This window comes from Monodelphis domestica, chromosome 3 (genome assembly GCF_027887165.1).
Source record: "Monodelphis domestica isolate mMonDom1 chromosome 3, mMonDom1.pri, whole genome shotgun sequence".
Classification (NCBI taxonomy): domain Eukaryota; kingdom Metazoa; phylum Chordata; class Mammalia; order Didelphimorphia; family Didelphidae; genus Monodelphis; species Monodelphis domestica.
Window position 1 is genome coordinate 425543322 of NC_077229.1, and position 21635 is coordinate 425564956.

At 38.0% G+C, this 21635-nt stretch overlaps 1 long non-coding RNA gene across 3 annotated transcripts in view; it reads left to right on the top strand.

The window, feature by feature from the left end:
• The window catches only part of LOC103094857 (uncharacterized), a 250678-nt gene extending 232748 nt beyond the window's left edge, over nt 1–17930 (top strand). For 2 of the 3 annotated variants that reach the window (XR_008917839.1, XR_008917841.1), the window contains exon 4: nt 15637–17930. This is a non-coding gene — a long non-coding RNA (uncharacterized LOC103094857). The remainder of the gene's footprint in view (nt 1–15636) is intronic. The other variant, XR_008917840.1, reaches the window with a different exon arrangement.
• The last annotated feature ends 3705 nt before the right edge of the window (nt 17931–21635 follow it).

A 21635-nucleotide genomic window follows, 5' to 3' on the forward strand; every position in this document is an offset into this window, starting at 1 on the left:
TGAATGATTTCTTCTTAGCAGTTTGTAATATTTTTTCCTTGGTCTGATAGTTCTTGAATTTGGCTATAACATTCCTGGGTGTTATCAGTTGGGGATTAAGTACAGGAGGTGATCTGTGGATTCTTTCAATCTCCACTTTTCATTCTTGTTCTAGAATATCGGGGCAGTTTTCTTGGATAATTTCCTGTAGTATGGTGTCCAGGCTTTTTCTCTTGTCATGGTCTTCCAGTAGACCAATGATCCTTAAGTTGTCTCTCCTGGAATGCTTTTTTAAACCTTCTGTTTTGTGAATGAGGTGCTTCATATTTAGCTCAATTTTTTCATTCTTTTGGTTTTGTTTTAGTGTTATGCTGCCTTGTGAAGTCGCTTGCTTCTAGTTGTTGTATCCTGGATATTAAAGACTGGATTTCTTTCTTGGCTTTTTGGTCATCCTCCTTTTGGTCTGATTTTCTTTGGAGGTCATCTTTCATCTTCTCTGCCTCATCTTTCATTTTCTCTGTCTCATCTTTCATTTTCTTTGCCTCATCTTTTATCTTCTTTGCCTCATCTTTTGTCTCCTTTGCCTCATTTTCAAGCTGATTAATTTTGACTTTCAAGACACTATTTTCTGTTTCCAATGACTGATCTTACTTTTTAAGTTCTTTTCCCAGTTGTCTTCAGACTCTCTTAGATTTGTTTTGAATTGTATTTTGAGTTCTTCCAAAGCCTGTATCGAATTTGCTGGAGTTTCTGTGTTTTTGCTTGTGTTCCTTCATCCTTCTCTGTTCTGTTTGCTTTTTGTTCATTGCCTGTATAGAAGCTGTCGATTGTAATTTCTTTTTTCTTTTTCTGTTGTTTGCTCATATTTACCTCTTCTTTACTCCTTGTAAAGTTGCCTGTGCTTTTGCTCCTTTCATTTTTTTGTTTTGTTTTGTTTTGGGCTTTTCTATCAGCTGTCACCCTTGGAGTTTTGTCAGCAAATCTCTCAGTGCTGTCTGTGGGGGAGGGGTGTTGGAGCTTGAGCTTCCCTGCCCTCTGAAAGGTGTGATGAGATTAAACCCAGCTGAGTTGCAGAGCTGGATGTGTCCTGAGGTGAAAACCTTGGGGGAGGGGCAATATGGAGTGTCTCAACTGCTGCAACTAGGCTGCCCACTCTGCACTCTGCACTTCTTCTCTAACTGCATTCCCATTGCTTATTTGACGCTCTGAGTCTGACACAGCTTTGTCTGCAAGGTACTCCCTCCAGAGCAGTGCCTTTGCCTGCACAGAGGTTCCAGCTGCCGCTGGAGGCTTAGCGCTGTAGGTGGGGGAGAGGTCTTGGGACCTTCCTTCTTCTTTCCCCTTAGACCCGAATGTTCTTGAATCCAGGCTTTTGGGGCATACCTTTTAAGTTGAGTCCAGCAGGAGGGTTCCTTGGCTCTGTCTTGTTGTTAGGTTTGATTTTCAGTCTCCTAGGAGCATTTAGTTTGTAATCGGTAAGGAAGGGTTTTCAGAGGTCTGAGCTTTAGCTGCCTCTATGCCACCATCTTGACTCCACCTTTGAGAGACTTAAGTTTAGAAAGAAATTGGAGATGATAGTATTTGTAATCTGTTGGAGAAGGGAGAAGGATCAGGGATCAAAGAGTACATATAGATAGAAGGTTTTTGCCTTGACAAGAAGAGCCATCTATTTATAAGAAATAGAAGTGAAGGAGTTAAGTCAAATTTAGACACATAAAAAGTTATAATTAATGAACTTTTAATTGCCTGATCTGAGTGTTTTTCTACTTCTTATCCTTTTCCAGTCTTATAATCTTTCTCAACCCATTATGCATTTGGTGCTGATGACTATCTTCTCTTCCTGGAGACACTATTCTCTCTGAGTTTTTGTGATACCACTCTCTCCTAGTCTGCCTCCTACTTATCTGACCTTCCCTTGTCAGACTCCTTTGCTGTGTCATCTTCTAGGTCATACTGGTATTTTGGGTAGTTTTCAAAATTCTGTCCTGGAACTTCTTCTCTTCTCCTTTCTCTTTCTTAGTAATCTCTCTCTCTCTCTCTCTCTCTCTCTCTCTCTCTCTCTCTCTCTCTCTCTCAATCTCCATCACTTTCACTTTCTTTCCTTTTTCTTCTCTTCTCTTTCTTTCTCCATCCCAGAATCCTTTGAGCTTCAGACTCAAATTGCCAATTGTTTATTGGTCATATCAGATAGGATGTCTAAAACAGAATTATTATCTTTTCTTCCAATTCTTCCCCTTGTCCAAACTTTCTTATTTTTCCCCAAGGTATTACCTGTCATTTAGTTTTCTAAACATGTACCTTTGGCATATTCATATCTATAACTTCTTGCTGCTCTTCACTTCACAATTCAATCAGTTGCCAAATCTTGCTGGTTTTAATGGTCACAACATATTTTATCTGTTCCCTGAGGAAGCTGCCACTTTGGTTCAGGCCTTCATCACCTGTCATCTATTTTATCATAGTGGTCACCTGATTAGTGTCTCAGTTTCAAGTCTCTCCCACACCTCTGCCAAAATAATTTTCTTTAACTGCATATCTGACCATGTAATTCCCCTCCTCAATCATCTTAAGTGGCTTCCTATTTCCTTCAGGATAAAATATAAACTGCTCCATTTAGTTTTTAAAGCCTTTCATAATGTGACCCCAACCTATCTTTCCAGACTCATTATAACTTAATCCTCCTATACTCTGTAATTCAGCCAAACTGACCTTCTCTCTTTACCTCACACAAGATATTCCAGGTCTCCTTTCTATTCTTTTGCACTGGTCACACACACCTAGAATTCACTCCCTACTTTGAGTACCTTTCTTCCCCCAAGACATTGCTCAAGTCAAGTCAACAAGCACTTATTGAGTGTTTATTACATGCCAGGGACTCTGCTAAGTGCTGAAGATGCAAAGAAAGGCAAATGTAATATCTATCCTCAAAGAGTTCATATTCTAATGGAGAGAAACACCATCTTTTTATATGAAGACCTTCCTGATCTTTCCAACTGCTTATGTTCTTCCTCCTGAACAACTTTGTTTTAAACTACTTTGTATATATTTTTATTTATTTACTTTATATTATTCTGTTACATTTCATATGTACCTGCTGTCTCCTCCATTAGAATGCAAACTTGTGAGCTGGTATATTTGTATTCCTAGCACCTGGGACAGTGCCTGGTACATAGTAGGCATTCAATGTTTTACTCAGATTGTGGCAAAGCTAAAGGGGGGACTTGACTCCTTTTGGGATTCAATTTAGATCCCTGTAGACTCAGAATCCCCTGGGAAGGAGAGGAGGCTGGACTATAGGTGACATGAATAATCTTTGTTACTTTGCAGAGACATGTTTCTGTTGAATGATGAGTTTAGAAGCCAGATTTTGCAAGTGATTGAGAAATAAATGAGAGGAAGTGAAAACAGGAGTGTAGATAACCTTTTTTTTTTTTTAAGGAGTTTGGTTGTGAAAGGGAGGAGACATATAGGATATTATCTTGAGAGGATTCTAGAGTCTAAGGAAAGTTTTTAGGGATGAAGGATACCTGGGAAAATTTGTAAGTAGTATGGAAGGAATTGATGGGAAGACAGAGCTTAAAGGTTAGTGAGAGTAGGGGAAATCTGATAGATTGGATAAGAGCAACTATATCATCTGAGGAAAGATTAGGCAGTAATGTCAAAAAGTTTTTAGCTATAGTCTATGGGAGAAGAAGATCAAAGGGAATAAGGACCTATTATCTCAGTAAAATATGAGGTGAAAATTTTCAGAGAAAGATGGGTAGAATGTGGTAGGGGGGTTCTGAGGAAAGAAGAGAAAGTTTGGAGCATCTGGTGAGTGATGAGCCCTGTTAAGATTATGGAATTTATTGCATAGTTTTCCATTGTTTCTGACTATTGTGCCCCCCCCCCTTTTTTTTGGCAAAAGTGCTGGGGTGGTTACCATTTCCTTCTCCAACTCATTTTACAGGTGAGCAAACTGAGGCAAAAAAGATCAAGTGATTGCCCAGGGGAAAAATAAGGCCATTAAATGTTTGAGGTTGGATTCAAACTCAGATATTCCTGACCCCAGGTAGGTGTGCTATCCACTGCACCTAGCTGCTAGAAACTAGCTAAGGGTGTGGGGCAAAGTGCCTTTTAAACTGGAATCTGCTTCAATCCATATAGAGTAGTCAGGTTTAGCAGTTAGCAGAGATAATGACTATGACCTTTTAGCTTAACTAATTTCTTAGCCTTTTCTCCACCTATTCACCTACATGGTAGAATGGGAGAAACTAGGTTTAGAAACTGGCTTCCAAGGCTATTTATGCATTACCCAGGCTGGGGAGCTTGGGAGCCTCAGAGAAAGTTGGTAATTATTAAGCAAATTACTACTACCTCTTTAAAAATAGCTTAGCCTTCACCTGAAGAACATTTGAGAAGTATTTTGAATAGTAATTGTAAGATATGGTAAAATTTCCAAATTAAAAGGACCAAATATTGTGCCAAGAAACCTTCTGAGTCTCAGGTCATTAGCCAACCTGGATAACCCTGCTATCTAAAGAAGTTGTGTAAAATTGAGATTTGAACTCTGGACTTCAATCCCTACAAGCCCTTGCTCCACTTTCCCAAAATGCTTTGTAATCTCACGGGAATTCTGAGGTGGGTGGAGATCGAGGAAGGATTTAAGCTGGTGGCAAAGGTTTTTGGGTCTCTTTTTTTGGACTTCCATTTTGGAGCAGACATGTCTCTTCCATGATATGAGGTTATTTTGTCTAGGCCTCTGGCCTAGGCATATGTTTCTTACTTGTATATTCTTTAATCCTTAATCCTTAATAAACCTCTAAAAAATATAATACTCCTTACAGAGAGAAACTAATTTCTACCTGCCTCAGTCTCCCCATATTCCTAAATTTTAATCTTTACAGTTGGCCCTTGGGTTGGAAAATCTTCTAGGAAAGATTTGTAGTAGCCACTAGCCACAGCTTTGAGAAAATAAGAGAGGCTGACCACTTTCTTCTGGTCTTAGAGCTAGGGTTTCTGCTGTTCCTAAAATTGCTGTAGGTATGTATGTATCCGAGTCAGGATTAGAGCTGAGTCAGAAGCTGAAGGTGTTGGAGACAATAGCCAGAGTGTTGACAGCAGCAACCTGTTTGGTAGAAAGCAATATTCAGTAGCATTGTCTATGGAGACTATATGTCCAACAGAACAACAGGAAACCAGTAGAATAGTGTCCTGCAGCAGAGTGGTAGCTGGCTGGATACTATGGAGCTCTTCAGAGCAATATCTGAGGGACATAGTAGTCTTAGCAGTGTCCATTTAAGACGATGAGACCAATGACATCACTAGAAGACATAGATAGTCATGCGATGCTAGATGTGTGCCTGTGTCTTATTCCCCAAGTAATAAGGTTTGCTCAGCCTTGAGTGGTATAGGAGGAAGGTGATTATTTGAATTTAAAGGACTGGGATTTCTGGCTCTCCTATTTACTCCCCATGAGACCTTGGGTCTTAGTTTATTCATCTTTAAAGTGAGAGGGGCAGAGTAGATAACTAATGTCTTTTCTCACTTTAAATGGATGATCTTGTATAGGTAGGTAGTAGAGGGCAGCTAGGTGGCACAGTGGATAGAATACCACACCTGGAATCAGAAAAACCAAAGTTTAAATCTGACCTCAGACATACCCTAGCTGTATGATCCCAGGCAAGTTACTTAACCCTTGCCTAAAACTGGAGAAAGAAATGCCAAACCACATCAGCATCTTTGAAAAGAAAATCTTGTGGACAATTGATTCTAGAAACATGAAGAGTAGAGCATAATTGAACAGCAGTGACAATAGGTGGGTGGTAAGACAGGCACTGGATCTCTGATTTCATTATTTTAGGGAACTCTCAGATGAGTAAATTCCTAGCAGGGCTGGTTGCAACCTTCCCTGCAATTATAACCTTGAAGAGTTTCCTAGAACAGTGGTGTCAAACACCTGGTCCATAGATTGCATGCAGCCTACAACACTACCTAGTGTGGCCTGAAAATAGATTGAAATATAATTGGGGAATACCTAACAAGATAAAAAAAATCATAAAACATGATGCATTTAAAAACTAAGTAAATAGGCATCCTGTACCTTATAGATGATTTAGTGATCCTCATTTCTTTTTCTTTTCTTTTCATTTTTTTAAACCCTTATTTCTGTCTTGACAACAATTCTAAAATAGAAGGAGGACAAAGGCTAGGCAAATGAGGCTGAATGCCATGGAGCTAGTAAATGTCTGAGGCTAGATTTGAACTCAAGTCCTCCTGATTCCAGGTCTGGCATTCTGTTCACTGAGCTACCCAGTCACTCCATCCCTATTTCTTTTTGAGTCTGACATTACTAGCCTAGGAGACTGAGAAGTTAGATGACCTGTCAAGAATCATGTCATGCAGTTAGTATATGTCAGAGATAGAATTTAAACTCAGGTCTCATTGTTATTTCTTTTGTCCAGTAATCATATTGCCTCTCATAAGTAGGTAGTGTACTAGCGGGGGATCAGGAACCAAAGCTTGAAAGGTCTAAGAGAGAGAAAGAGGGGACAGATAAAAAAGAAACACTACTTCCTCTCTTGCGTAGAGTTACACAAGGGAAGGTGAGGTCCAGAGCTGAAAGGTAAGAATGAAATCCCTTTCAGTCTCTGGTTTGTTTTCTTCCCTAGATAGATATTATCTTGATCCCCTTAGTACATTAGAAGAATAAGATGTTCAGTTTCTTCTGGATTAATAAGATCTATTTATTCTTTTGGTATTTAGGAATGGTAGGTTTAGGGAAGAGGGAAAATTAGGAAGTCCCTAATTCTATTTTAACTTAAATTCACTTCAGGGTTTGAGGGTTCAGTTGTTGAAGAGACCAACTGACACCATCATACCATCACCAAATGACATCATTACAGAGATATCCCTCAATGCGTGCTGGTACACCTTGATAGATCTGAGCAACACCTATTTCATGATCCCATTGCACCCTGACTTCCAGAACATTTTTGCATTTTCATTGGGCCAGAATCAGCTCTGTAACTCACTCATCCACAGTAGTATAACTATTACTCTCTCAGGGAAGCTAGGTGGTGCAGTTGATGTAGCACTACTCTGGGAGTCAGGAAGACCTGGGTTCAAATGTGACATCAGAAACTTCTTAGCTTTGTGACCCTGGGCAAGCTACCTTAACTGAACTGATACTAAGATAAAAGGTGAGGAATTTAAAAAAAAAGTATTATTTCCATTTTACAGACAAAGGAAGGAACTGAATTCAGAGTAGTTAACCGATTTGCTCAGTCATAGAGTTCAGGGGGCGTCGAAGGTTGAATTAAATCTTTCCCTTGCCTAGTTGGAAATTTCTTTTAATTGCAGACCAGGTAATCATAAGCCCTCAAAGCATGTTAGTGGGCATCTCCTGTCTCAGGCAGGCTCACAGCACAGATTTCCACAGAGGGTTGGGGGCATTGTTTATTTTCTATACTTTTTAAAAATTGGATTGTATAAAGTTCAAAGTGTAATCAAGAAATATGGTCTGTGGTTCTTTGAACTGCTATGTTTGGTTTTCTCATGTTGCTATATTCTGTAGAATGGGGAACACAGGACTCTTCTCTCTCCTCTGTTGACTTTTTTCCCCAGTAACTTGCATGTCATCTTAAGAATTCCATATGGTCCTCAAATAGGAAGGACTGTCCAGGGAAACAGGAACTCTGGAATTCAGTTCCTTCTTTGGGGCTGTCTGGGTGGCCTCAGTGTGTTGGCAAGTCGATTAAGTTCCCTCAGTCTTCATATTTTCATTTGTAAATAAAGACATTTATACTCAGAATGGTAACCAGCCCAGGAATTGTTTATTTTTTAAAATTAATTTTCTAATTTTTAAAATGTATTTTTGCCCCTTTTCCACCCTTTGAGAAGTCAACCAATATAACACCCATTATTACATATGAAGTAATGAAAAACATACTTCCATATTGGCCATGTTGCAAAAAAAAAAGTAAAAAACAATATGCACTCAGAGTTCATCAGTTCTCTCTCTGGAGGTGGATAGCATTTTTCATCATGAATCCTTTCAACCCAGAGATTGTTAAAGACAATTCTGAAAAAAAAAAAGAGAAATAAGAATGGTACCCTGACATTTTCTTTTCTTTTTTAGTTCAGTCACAGTAGGGTAATGCATTTTAGATTCCTTAAAAAATTGAGATGATTTCTGGAGCTGTCTTTTCTAGCAGTTTGACTTTGGTTAAGTTTTCTTACCTCCTAGAATTCCAGTTGCCTAATGTCTAAGATTGGAATAATTTTTTATGAGTGAAGGCAGATCAGACATGCTAGACCAAATCATAATTACAGTGATAATGAATGAATGGATTGAATGAATAAACATTTATTAAGTGCCTGCTATGTGTGAAGCAGACTAAGCACTGGAGATATAAATAGAAAAGACAGTCCTTGATCTCAGGGAACTCCCATTCTAGACAACACATGTGGAAAGTTTCCATTGAGATTCAGATTAAATAGTTCTGTGATCATTGGGATAAAGTAGCAAAGCAGATAGTACTTTGACTTTTACTGTCATTTCCATTGATAACCCAATATCAGTTTCTGTTATTGAACTATTTGATATAGCAAAGGACTTTGTTGGTCAGAATTTTCCTTACTGGATCTTCAGGAGCAATGGATATACTGTTTCTCTATAAAGGTGTATTTCCTTTTCCTCTCTTCCTCCCTTCCTCCCTCCCCCCTCTCTCCTCCTTCTCCTTCTCCTTTTCCTTCTCCTCCTTCTCCTTCTCCTTCTTTCTTCTTCTCCTTCTTTCTTCTTCTTCTTCTTCATCATCACCATCATCACCATCATCATCATCATCATCATCTTCTTCTTCTTCTTCTTCTTCTTCTTCTTCTTCTTCTTCTTCTTCTTCTTCTTCTTCTTCTTCTTCTTCTTCTTCTTCTTCTTCTTCTTCTTCTTCTTCTTCTTCTTCTTCTTCTTCTTCTTCTTCTTCTTCTTCTTCTTCTTCTTCTTCTTCTTCTTCTTCTTCTTCTTCTTCTTCTTCTTCTTCTTCTTCTTCTTCTTCTTCTTCTTCTTCTTCTTCTTCTTCTTCTTCTTCTTCTTCTTCCTCCTCCTCCTCCTCCTCCTCCTCCTCCTCCTTCTCCTTCTCCTCCTCCTCCTCCCAGGGTCATCAGCACTATCCATTGCATCACCTAGTTATCCCTTGGATGTATTCCTTTGATGGTGGCTGAGGACACTGGACTGGAACCAGGACCAGTTCTCCAAGTGGCATTGCTATATCTAAAGCTTTTGGAGCTCTGGTCCTGAACTGTTTTCATCAAGGTATGAGGGAAAATGATCATTTGTGGTGATAGTGGTAGTAGAGGTGGTTTCATTTGCCTGATGCATGTTTTCTTCTCGCTTTAGTTAGACTGATTTGCTTGTAAACTTTTATTTGTTTGGCAACTCCCAGCATATGCCATGCTTTCCTTACATTAACCCTGTAAGGCAGGTAGTGGAAGCATCAAAATCTAAACTTCCTGAAGGAAGTAATCAAGGTTCAGAAAGGCTGAAAGATTGTGCCACTGTTTTGTTCTGAATAAAAATTAATCTTGGAGACTTTATGCTAAATTTATAAGTATTTATTATAAGCTCTGGGATGGCTGCAAGGGAGCTCCTTTCATTAACTCAAAACATGGCAGAGAGAGCAAGCCTGCTTCACACACTGGCTTTTCAAACTCAGTCTAAATCCTCTCCCAAGATCCTCCAATTCACCAAGGTTTCACTTAAGTCCCCATGTGTCACATCCCTTGACTCATGTGACTTTTGTGGGTCAGGAATCTCACTCATAACATCGGCAAATTGAGACACATGACTCGGTGATCCTATAACATAAGACTTCCAGGATCTGTTGGTTTCCTAGATATTTTATTTACACAGTTTGAAAGCTATCAGTGGTTGTAACCTAGATGCAAACATAGGCCTTCTAACATTACAAGTCCAGCTGATCTGCCACTAAGAATTCTGGTGTCTGGGATAAGTGAGGATATGGAAGAAAGATGGGTAGAGACTATTAAATAATTTCACAGGAAGAAGGAAGTGGGGTATAACTGGGATAGAGATGTAATCTTTCAGAATGTCAAAAGGTTAAGAAGAGAATGATAAACAGTGCCAAAGACCAAATGTCAAGAAGGATGAGGGTTGAGAAAAGGTCATTAGATTTGGCAGTTAAGAGATCATTGATAACTTTGGAGGAACCTGAATAGGATTAAGAAAGGTTGTAATCTCCACTGATAAAAGTGCCTCCATTGTTGCCATTCACATACCCTGTGTTCTAGTAAAGTTTTATGTTATAGTAGGAAGTTTAAAGACCTTAGAGTCAGAAGTCCTCTGTTCTGCCATGAATTTTGTGACCTTGTGAAAGTTATTTCACCTTCCCAGGAACAATGCCTGGTACACAGCAAGAATTTTCCCTCATCTTCCCCATATTCAGTTTCTTTTTTATAAAAGGAAGGGATTGGACAAGATGTTTAATAAGTCATTGGTTTCCAAAGGAGGGTACATGTCCATCAAGGAATTTGTTAGATCCATGAGGGTGTGTATTGAGGGTTCAAACAGTTGGAAGAGGAGTGACATTCCATCTTTGATTTAATGAAAAATTTTGCGTTTCAAACACAATTGCACCTAATATTATTCAACCCTGTCCTGTTCTGCCAACATCCTGCTTCCCAGATCATTCAAAATAACATAAACCTATTGGGTACATTGGAAACCATTGGCCAGCTCTCCAGGACTGGGATTAAGACAGGCACATAAGTGATATTGAGTTAACAGCATCTATCTCTTTTCTTGAATTATGATATATCACATGTCTCCCTTCTAAAGATCTCTGGCCCTTAGATCCTGGCATCCCTATCACTGACTGTGGTCTAAGTCCAGTACCAACTCATTGAAAGACAATGCCAGGGCAGTTTGCTTCTGCTTCATCTGCTGCCTGACCAGATACCTTCAACTCATTATTTCCATGAGGCTATTGATGAAGGAAAAGGTATACATGCTATGATGTTGATATATGTTATGATTCATGAATTGTAGCTCAGGTTCTTCCAAGTTCATAATGGCTATCCTGCTTGAACCTGGTGGGGAGAAGAATCCACACAAAATGCCTGTGAGGTAAAAGTCAATTTTGATTAGACTTTCAATAGGGGACTTTTTCCATCTTTTTTCCTAGGGAGAAAAAGGGAGGATCAGGAGCCTCTGCCAGAAGTATGTTCATGGATAGCAGAATGCCTTAGTAGAAATCCCAAAGACCAAGATTAGCCCCTGGAAGAGAATGAGGTCATAGTGGCAGTGTAGGAATGGCCAATGCCAAGAATAAGTTTTAGGAGCATGAATGCTGAACAACTCACCCACAAACAGAAGCTGGAGCATTTGAAAAACAGAGAGTAATCTCTTAGCTATACAGCCAACACAGGAGATGGGCAAAACCTCTATGCTTTCTGCACCTCTGGCACATCTTCACATAAAGGGAACTGACTGGGCTGTTTCCTAGGATGAGAATTCTTCCCAAATGGGTGAAATGCCTTGTTGCCATCCCCCCATCTGCCCTTAGTAACATACAAAAAGGATTGTCTCTGGCTTAGCAAGCAGGTGGCCTAAGAGGATGACTGGCCACAGGAGTCCCATCCCATGGACTTGGAAAGTACTGACCCCTTTAAAAAGCAACCTCACTCAAAACATCATTCATTACTTCTTCCTTTGTCTCTTTCCTTTTCCTTTCCTCAACATTCCTCTTCTCCCCTTGCTCTGGAGTAGCTGAGGTGTGATAACCATCATAGCCTGCTTCAGAGAGGTGTAAAACATATTAGTTATATCCTCCCTCCTCACACTTGTTATTACACCAATGAGGACCAGGCTGAGCTGTTTCCAAGGGATGGAGAAACAAAGTTTTCAGAAGGATTCGCCTCCTCCTCCTCCTCCTCCTCCTCCTTTTTCCTCTTCTACTTCCACCTTTTTCCTCTTCCTCCTCCATATTTTTCTTTTTCTTCCTCTTCCTCCTCAATCATGACATACTCTAACCAACACCTTCCTCCTTCTCTAGCCTTGGAGAAGAGGAAGTGACAGAATTTAAATCCCTTAATATTCTAAGTGTTGCCTGTATCCAATGCCCTCACTAGTACCAACAGGGGCAAAACTATAATAACATCGGCAGACAAAAGATGAAGCACTCTCGGAAGGCCTCCACATCTCATTTTGTCTGGACCTCAGGCTATCTAGTTATTGATTGATTGTGTATGCCCTTTCCTTTAAGCATTCTTTTTAAAAATTTTTTTTTAGAAAAACCCTTACCTTCCATCGTAGAATCAATAAATATTATGTATTGGTTCTGAGGCAGAAGAGTGGTAAGGGCTAGACAGTGGGGGTTCAATGACTTGCCCAGAGTCAAATAGCCAGGAAGTGTCTGAGATCAGATTTGAATTCTTCTTCTAAATCAATCACCCAGGCTTTCCTTTTTAATTCATCTGTCTCTTCCTTTGTCTCTTCCTTTTCCCATAACTTTTTAAATCTCTTTTCTCTCCTTCAAATCTGACATTCATTTAATTATTTTTGTATCTAAAATTGCAGATTTCTATGCTGTATCACCCAAAGTATGATCTTCCCTTTTTAAACTATCTAATGACAAGGAATGGGGGTGGGGTGGGGGTGGTATTTGTGTTGGTGGCAGTAGTGAATATTTTCACCCCTTGTAGGAATTTAGCAGGGTCTGCTAGGTGGTGCAGTGGATAGAACACTAGACCTGGAGTCAGGAAGAACTGAGTTCAAACTTGGCCCCAGACACTTACTAGCTGTGTGACCCCACAAAAGACACTTAACCATGTTTACTTCAATTTCCTCGTCTATAAAATGAGCTGGAGTGGGAAATGGCAAACTGCCCTAGTACCTTTGCAAGAAAACTTTAAATGGGTCTCAGTAATTTGGGCACAACTGAAATGACTCAACAACAAAACATAAGCAAGGCTCCTAATACCAAGATACCAATAAATGTGCTTATTAAGTCCTTTTGTTTTAAAATTTTAACACCTCTTATTTTAGTTGGTCAATCATTTGGGGTCCGTTAATAAAAAAAACACAAATCTGACATGTCACATTTATGATCAGATGGATTTGGGGGTAATGATGCAAATTTTCAATGAATTCCTTTCAATGAAGTTTCCTCAGAATATTTCAATGCATTGTGGTATGTACTGAAAGATCTTTGGATGAGGACTGAAGAGATATAACTCTGTTACTGGGTAGACAACACTGGACATACTTCTCTGCACCTCATTTTCCTTGTTATATAAATGGGCAACTGGTCCAGCTAGATGATTGTTAAGGTTTCTTCTCTGGGATTTGGGCACACTTTAGGGCAGTGATGGCAAACCTTTTAGAGACCAAGAGCGCCTCCCCCCTTCCCCTTACTCCAGACAAAGGAGGGAGGAAGCACACTCCTATTGGGTTGCTGGGCAGAGGGGTGGGTGAAGTGAAAAAATGTCCTCAGGCTTGGTGGAGTGGGGGAAAGGAGCAGCTTTGCCTGAGTCCCTCTGCTTTCCAGTAAGGAACTTTGGTGGGTGAGATTTGCTAGGATATTGTATAATTTAGTAGAACAAGTGCTAGATATCAAGTCAAGAGAGACTTAGGTATAGTTACTACCTCTCACACTTACTAATTGTGTGAACATGGGTAAATCACTTAATCTCATTGAGACTCAAGTGTCTTCACTTATGTGGATAATAATAGTACATAAGGCAGGGAGTTTGGTATAGCAAGTAGAATACCGGATCTGGAGTTAGGAAGATCTGAGTTCAAGCCTAACTCAAAAAACTTTACTAGCTGTGGGACCCTGGGCAAATCACTTTAAATTGCTAATTATATTGTGATATGGGGCAGGCACACTTGGTTTTTTAGGTATTTACCAGGAAAGACCATTATGGCAGTAGGAAGAGAGGCAGCAACTACACTTTGACAAGGTATAAGGGTAGAAGAGTCAAGATACACAGAAAGTACCAAGACCAAAAGTGAAAAGGGGTAGGTACAAAGGCAGAAGGCACAGGGACAGGACTGGAATGGTGAAGGAAGGCAGGTAGTCTGGGGAAGAGGATAGGGAGCAGGAGAGGCACAGAGACTGGAGCTGAGAGCACTTGGCAGCATAGGCATGATGGGGATAAAAGAATGCTTTAGGACAGGGGTTTGGTGTCACATTTTTATAGTTTTTGGTTTTATAGTTTTATAGTTTTTACCTGTACCACTTTGTGATTAGTTCATTAACATATTCAAATCATCTCAAAATCCTTAGTAAAACTTTAAAGGGAACATGGTCATGTCATATCAAAATTATCAGCACCTTTTGGTGTTCTAGGAATCTTACTTTGGATGTCTGGAATTTGTCTGAGATTTACATACAAAAGGCTCTCATAACTTCCCTTGATTTGGCACATATTTTCACTTTGCAAATTATGTTCTTTCTATCTTTGGGATGACCTGTATGTGATTTCTAAGTTCTCCTTTACAATCTTACTTCCTGCTACTGTTATTGTACACTAGCTAGTTGTAAACTTACTATATTGACTAGAAAGGGGAGTGGTTGTCAGTGGAACCAGAACAATATGCAATTTTAACACATATTTAATCTGTCTTCCTCATTTCCTCAACTATAAAATAATAATAATAGCATCTACCTCCTAGGGTGGTAGTGAGATAATGTTTGTATAATACTTAACAAATGCTTGGCACTTAATATGCACTACTTTTATTTCTTCCTTATCTCTCAGTTGTAGAGAAGATCAAATGTAATTATGTGCATAAAGCATTTTGAAAACCTTAAATTTTGACATAAATGACAGCTGTCATCATCATCAGAGTCATCATTGTCACCTTTAACTCAAGTCCTTTATCCCAGCTCAACTGGGAACTTCCAAAACCATGGAAACTCATTCAGCACCAGGTTGGCAAGAGAAACAAGGAAGTTGTATTCTGAAATAGAATTCTGTGATGTAACTATGAGAGTTAGTAGAGGAACAGGAAAATGTTTCCTTCATGGGGGAATCAGAGCAAAACACTGTATTTCTCTGTCTCTTCTAATATCCTTAAATGTTTAGAGAAAGAAAGAAAGGTTTCGCATCTTTAAGAAATCTTTGACTCATTGTTACAAGCATTTTGTTTTTCCTTTTTCCAGTGTGGAGGAGGCAGAAGAGAGAAAATAGATTTCTATAAATCAAATTTTTAAAAAATCTCAGGCATGCTGCTATTGGGAAAATGCTAAGGGAAAGGGTATATCAGTAGGGAACTCCTTGGCTAGTGAAAAGATGGTCTTTAGCTATTTTGTACAAAATAACTTTTATATTGAAATTTAGGTGATCATTTGGGAGAAAGGATTAACTTGGTTGCCAAGGAAACTATTTCCCAATTGAAGGGAAAAAAAAACACCACTAGGTTTTACGCAGATTAAGAGGAAAATCATAAAGTGTATACTTGAAAAAATAATTCTGAATGAGCCAAGCAAAACTATAGGGATAATAGATATGTTAGTCACAATTATTTCATTAGATAGGATTTACATAACTTCACAGAATTCATTTAGCTTGAGATGGAGTGGATGTGTTTCAGTGTTTTTTGGGTAGGGCCTGTTGTGTTGTAATAGACTTAACAATTATTGTTTTTTTTTTTAATAGTAGGTGGAATAGAAGACAGATTAAGGATTTCCCTGAGATAAGCAGGAAAGAAAGAAGAGAAGGAAACACATAAGAAACTGCTAAATCCTGGTTAACAACCTAAGAAGCTCGTGCCATCAAGTTCTCTGTTAAAGTAGCAAATGGAAAAGGGTTACTAACAACTTCACAGTAAGATAGAAGCTGACCAGAGACCTAAGGAAATACACAATGGTAACAAAAATGAGAAAAAAGTATGCCTTATTGTTTGGTCATGTCTGACTCTTCAAGACCATATTTGAGGTTTTCTTGGCAAAGATATTGGAGTAGTTCTCCAGATCATTTTATAGAAGAGAAACTGAGGCAAACAGTGCTAAGCAACTTACCCAGGGTCACACAATTTGTGTCTGAGGCCAGATTTAAACTCAAGAAGATGAATCTTTGTGACTTGACTCTAGACCTGGTGCTCTAGCCACTGCCCTCCCTAGCTTTCGCTGTCCTAGGGGACCTCTCAATCAAGAGTTCCAAGAGTCAGCTTGAGAAAGCTGAGCTGGTAGTCTGATATAGCCATAACTGTCAAAAACATTATTTGTCTTCTTGAATATAGGTATTTTAGGAGGGAGGAATGAACCAACCTTTGTAGCTACCAGTCTAGAGTCTCATAGGCACTTAGATTTGAAGTTGTTTTTCTATAGGATCATAGTTTCAATTTGGAAGTGATCTTGGAGATCATTGAGTTCAATCTCTTCATTTTAAGAGGAATCTGTGTCCCATAAAGTTCCAGTGACTTGTCCAACTTTTCAAGGTAGTAAGTGGCAGAGCTGGGATGCAACTCTAGGTCTTCTGACTTCAAATTTCAATCCCTGAGACCTCCCTTCTCAAAGTGGAATTCAGGGGAGAGAGCAGATGTAAAGGAAAAATGGTTTGGGGGGATGGTAAAGGGAACAGGATATAGGAGAGGACAGCTGGTGTTTAGGGTTGGCTCAGAGAGAGGAGAGGGGGTTTGAAGATTTTCCCCCTTCTGTCTTCCCTCCTTAACTATGGCTGCTCTTCCAGATTTTCTCTTGTCCCCCTTCCACTACTCAAGACCAAAGAGCTTTTTCTTAAGAAGATGCCTCTCCCCTTGATCTGTTCACTCACACTTGATTCATAGCTTGGAGAAAAGATCACTACTTTAATGTCAATTAACTCAATCAGAGTAATAAAGGAATAACTGGCAGGGAAAAGAATGGGAAAGGAAAGTGGGAAAAAGGAGACCCTTTTTTTTTCTCGCTAAAACCCTTTTCCTCCCTCCTCGAGTTTGGGGGGAACTCAGGCTTTGGCAGCCCAAGACCCATGAGAGAAAGTCAGGTTGACTGACCCTGGGTTTGGCCCCTTGGCCACAGTTCAGACCCAGGGCAACAGGAGCTGAAGTAAAGTCTGACAGAGATTCAAAATGCCTTTTCTCAGGTTTTTTCTTCACTTAGTCTCTTCAATTGGAAAATGTTGGGGGAGGAAGGATTTCCAGTCTCAAGGAGGAAAAAGTGGGTAACCCTCAGGAGAAAGTTTTACTCAACTTTCTCACTTCAACTTCTGCAGATTGAGAGACCAAGTGCTCTTCTGAGGGAACTTCCTGCTTCTCCTCAAGATTCCATCCTCCTCCAGCCTGTCCCCCATGAGTTGATCAGATCCACACAATCTTCAGCCTAGCACTTTTTTTATGTGCCAGCCTATGTCACAATAATTTACATATTTTGTTTAATATCAATATTGTTTAAATTAGGAAAACTTGACCCAGACTGGTTAACTGAAATGACTATTTTCCTGGATTTGATGCTATCTAGACACTCTACATTCAATATTCAGAGCCTTTTATGAATTAATTTTCAACTTTTTATTCTTCCACTGTTTTTGAAACCAAGCAGATGTATAGCAGAGCTGCATTTTTATGTGTGACAGTTCCAAAATCTTTCTCCCAAGTGAATGATAATGTTGATGGAACCATGGAAGCAACACCAACAAAGACATTTTATCATTTCAAGGTTCCATGGTCAGGAAATCTAATGTGCTACTAGAGAGTGCCTAAAGATGAATGTACAATACTACCAAAAGCTTCTAAGAAGTCTATTCAAAAGTGATTAAAATACAATGAATCTAGATTTTTTCTTTGTGCAAGTATAACCAAGATATATTATGAAATTATATGTATATTATATTTAATATATATAGCATTCTGAAGTCAGCAGATGATATAATCTATTAATAACTGCATACTGTATTGCATCCTTTCATGGACACTTTGATTTAAAATAAAATAAAATTTTGTTTTTTTATTGATATTTTTTAGCTCTTCCATATGTGCAAACACTTTAATATACTAGTATATTTGTCTTCCTCCTTCACAAAAGCTCTCTGATAATTTTTTACTTCTTCTGTTCACATTTATTTTACTTCCCCCATCCAATGTGTAGCTAAAAACTGAAGAGGCTAGCTAATACTCATGTCTGTGCGAGTTAATCATTTGGCTTGGTTTCTAATAAAATATTACCTAGTCCTTAACCAGAGTATGCATATACATGTAGTCTTTAATTGGGAAATTGAGATCCATGTAAGCACATAATTGTCAACATATTCTTTCCCATCCTCTATTTTGTGTGAATTCAAAAGTGATTTTGTACATTTATGTGAAATGGAAAAATTGACACAATAAAAATCAATTTTGGCATTTAGCATTAAACCAAAGTGTTTATCATCTTAATAATTTTCTTTCTTTTTTCATAATGTGATATAACACTAAGCAGTTGTCAGGATCTTTCTGATACTGCTTCACACTTGGCTTGGAACTGTTTTTCATTACTGCTTCGAGGAGCCCAGTCTTCTTCAAGGTAGAATTTTTCTGTGCAGTTTCATTGTCACTTGACATTCTAATGTGTTAATCTGTTGAATTCCTTCTGTATGCCTGATCTTTTTGAAAATCATGTATTTTCCCCTGAAAGAGATAAGGCAGAAGGACAAAGAAGAGAGCAGCTACATGTCAGATTTGGTATCATTAATTTTGTGATTAGAACTATTTTCATGCTCAGAGACAAATCATAGAGAATAGAAGAGATATTTGATTCTCTAAAACAGGATGTAATCAACTCAGCCATGCAAATTAGAACATGCTCAGAGCCTAATGGAAATTTAATAAGCCCTGGCATGCTTTTTTTTTTTTTGACTACTTTCTTGTTAGACTACTATGAGAATGACTTTGGATTTGATGTGAGAACCATGTGTTGAGACACAACTTCCATTTCCTGGGTGGAGCAGGTCAATTCACAGAATTTTCTTTCTTTCCTTCTTTCTTTCTTTCCTTCTTTCCTTCTTTCCTTCCTTCCTTCCTTCCTTCTTTCTTTCTTTCTTTCTTTCTTTCTTTCTTTCTTTCTTTCTTTCTTTCTTTCTTTCTTTCTTTCTTTCTTTCTTTCTTTCTTTCTTTCTTTCTTTCTTTCTTTCTTTCTTTCTTTCTTTCTTTCTTTCTTTCTTCTTTCTTTTTCTCTTTTGTTTTTGTATCTTGAACTTGACAACAAACACAAACATGAACTTTTACATATACAAAGAACAGAAAAGAGGAAAGTATATGAAATCATGAATCTTTATAATAGTTTGCTTTTAAATATCTATAATATATCCAATATGTTAACTTCAAAGCTGTTCTGCTTGTCTGTGTCTTTTTCAAGTTCTATTCTGCGCATTAAAATATATTTCAATAACATTTATCTTTTTTATTATTGCTATCTCTGCCCTTCCCCTAAAAAACCCTATACTTTTCATTTTAAATGAACATAGTTAAGGAAAAGAAATCCACACATTGGCCATGTCCAAAAATGTAGGTTACATTCTAATAATTGATCACTTTTATAACTTCTCTGTCAGAAGAAGTAGTATACTTCACTATCAGTCTTCTAGAGGTGTGGCTGCTAATTGCATTGATTATGATAACTGACAGCTGATAGCTGATAATAGCTACCCAAATGCTAGTTAGTTCATTACCAGTTCTCTGGAGTGGTAGCCAACTATTACATTGATCAGAGTTCTTACATTTTTCTCTTTACTTTATAATATTGCAGTCACTCTACTGGTTCTTCTCACTTCACTCTGCATAAATTCATTAACATCTTTTCAGGTTTCTCTGAATCTATCCCTTTTGTCATTTCCTATGCTGCCATAATATTCCATTATATTCATATACCAGAATTTGTATTAATATTTGCTCAATGTCAAAAAAAAGTTAGAAGACAGATAGATCCCATGGAGGATTTATGGGAAGGTATTGACAGGATTTGCATGAGAGAAGAGTTCATGGATAACATGTATTCTGTACTATTGGAATTATCATCATGAAACCCATGCTGATAAAATTCATGGCTGTATTGGCATTGAACAACAATTCAATTTTCTCTTTCTAGAGTGGTTGGTTGTTCAGTTTACAACCAATTGCAGCAACCAATGTTATTAAAAGAATGTTTCTGGTATTTGGAATATATATATATATACATACATACATGACATAAATAGATATATGCATGTATAATATAAACATTTGTCACTGCATATGAAAATATGCAAATTCAGATGAAGATGTAGACATACCTATATAATTACTAATCTGTGACTTGATCCAGGTTCTGTGAATTTTCTTTTTGGACAAAAAATTTTTATAACAAAAAGAAGAAGTAAAGCTCAAAGGTTACAGGCATTTGGCTATTCATTGTGAAAACTGCTTATATAATTTTCAGTATTAATGAGTATTAAACTTGGGGCAGTAGTCTATACTTATGGATATCTGAGCGCACATTGAGGTTAAAAAAGGCCAATGAATTTGTTGATAACAACTAAGTAAAGATGGCCTTATTATACTTAAAACCTTAATTTATTCAAGTATTAATATTTGTATAGAATTAATTAGGAGGCTCAAAAGTGTGAGTCAGTTTGCTTGACTGTTATCATTTTAATAGGTATCACTAAATATATTACTTGATATTTAAGTGAAGTGGATTTAGCAGCTTAGTTAATTTAAATTTGCTTACTATACCATCCATTGTAAATTCACAGTTGAAATCAATGACATATCAGCATTCTTTGTATTTTAATGATCATTAGAAAATATGTTATATGAAGCATATAAACATGTAGCATACTTCCTACCAACTGTTTTTCTCTCCATATTTGGTAAGTTTGAATGAATACATGTTCTTTCTTTCTCAGAATAGAAGTTCTTTAGAATTATTTAGCATGATAAAATAACTGGATATAATCAGAAGATGTAAAAAAACCCTTTGAAATATTTCTTTCATATTAGGTCTTTCAGATTAGGTATATATTAGGTTTCCTGCCTATATTGTGATACAAAAAAAAAGACAAAGTATGATTTCTTTGTTAGAAATCAATGTTAGCCTTTTTGATAAAAATAAGTTCATGTCTTGTCAACATATAATTGCTGAAGTCTCTTCAGATTCTACTTTCTCTCTGCATGCATGTATGTAAATGTGCATATAGGCACCTATATGTACACACACATATACCACATAAAAACCTAGAAAAAGTCTCTCTTGTTTTCTTACATGGGCAAATTTTATAAAAATGAAAAGGAAGGGGCTTGCAAAAATTTTGTGCATTCAAGGAAGATTCTTGGTCATTTCCTCCCTCCTTCCATACCTTTATGATTTATTTCACTATTCTTTGTAGACAAGTCTTGACAGTTCCTTTCTTACTCACTTGAGAAACCCTTGAGCTCCTAAGGAAAAGAGATAAAGGAAGAAGAAAGCCAGTTTGGGAGCATAGGGTGGTAGGAGAAGCAAAAAAGGCTAGGCTATGGGCAAGAACCATGCAAGGCTGGCTTTGAGGAGCCAGGAGCTGGCAGCCAGAGGCAAATGGAACTGACTAAATTCAGCCCATTTCCAGGGAGACAAGTTAGGTTGGAGTGAATAGGCCATTGTCAGACAGGAAAGAGAAATATAGGAAAGTTGGCCCTAAGGAAGAAACACTGGAAGTGAGTCCTTTTCCTT